At 54.8% G+C, this 972-nt stretch overlaps 1 non-coding gene across 1 annotated transcript; it reads right to left on the reverse strand.

Annotated features, from left to right (window-relative positions):
* Nucleotides 1–223: 223 nt before the first annotated feature.
* TRNAL-CAG (transfer RNA leucine (anticodon CAG)) lies at nt 224–306 on the reverse strand. Its single transcript has one exon. It is a non-coding gene; the product is annotated as a tRNA-Leu (tRNA).
* Between the last annotated feature and the right edge of the window lie 666 nt (nt 307–972).

A 972-nucleotide genomic window follows, 5' to 3' on the forward strand; every position in this document is an offset into this window, starting at 1 on the left:
AGGAGTTTTGTGGGTGAGCGTTTGAAGAATGTCAAGAGAGGCACGCAGAATGTGAGTTTTGTAGGGGATGTAGGGGAGAGTGGTCTCCGCCCATGTTTGTTTTCTAACATGGGACAGCTGGGACATGCAGCAAGACCTAATCCACAGGACTGGAGACCAGAGTGCCTAGAGGAGCGAGGCCCTCCCCTTTAGGGAAAGGGAAGGAAACCAAGAGAGAGGAGCCTGTCAGGAGTGGGACTCGAACCCACGTCTCCAAGGGAGACTGCAACCTGAGTGCAGCGCCTTAGACCGCTCGGCCATCCTGACCCCCTAGTGTTTGGCAGCAGCAGTGGCTGCTGCTAATAATGCTAATGCTGCTGCTGCTAATGCTGCTGCTGCTAATGCTGCTAATGCTGCTGCTGCTGCTGCTGCTGCTAATGCTAATGCTAATGCTAATGCTAATGCTGCTAATGGTAATGCTGCTGCTAATGCTAATGCTAATGCTAATGCTGCTAATGCTAATGCTAATGCTAATGCTAATGCTAATGCTAATGCTGCTAATGCTAATGCTGCTGCTAATGCTGCCTCTGGTGCTCCTCCCCTTGCAGCTGCCAGAGCCACTCAGCCAGCTTTCTCCTGGCACTGCTGCAGGGGGAGCTGGCTCCTGGGAGCACCCTTGCCCTGCTCCCAGCAAGGGCTGCTGACAGGCGACCGCAGCACCTACATGCACTGCAGACCACACAGTACCCAGCACAGGGGCAGCGTCTCGCAAGGCCAAGGCAATCCTTCATGGGAGCCAACCAAAGGAACTGTCAGCAAATTATGACTCTGCACATGCCAGCATCCTGTCAAGGGCGCTCCGGGCTCATGTCTACCTTTCCCATGACTTCCTCCATTCCCTCCGGAGCCTCAGGATATGGGAAGCCAAGCACTTGGACGGCAGTGCTGCCTCATGGGTGGTTCCTGGGGCAACAAGGGTGCTTCCTTCTTCCC

The sequence above is a fragment of the Mycteria americana genome, chromosome 6, assembly GCF_035582795.1.
Source record: "Mycteria americana isolate JAX WOST 10 ecotype Jacksonville Zoo and Gardens chromosome 6, USCA_MyAme_1.0, whole genome shotgun sequence".
In the NCBI taxonomy this organism is placed as follows: domain Eukaryota; kingdom Metazoa; phylum Chordata; class Aves; order Ciconiiformes; family Ciconiidae; genus Mycteria; species Mycteria americana.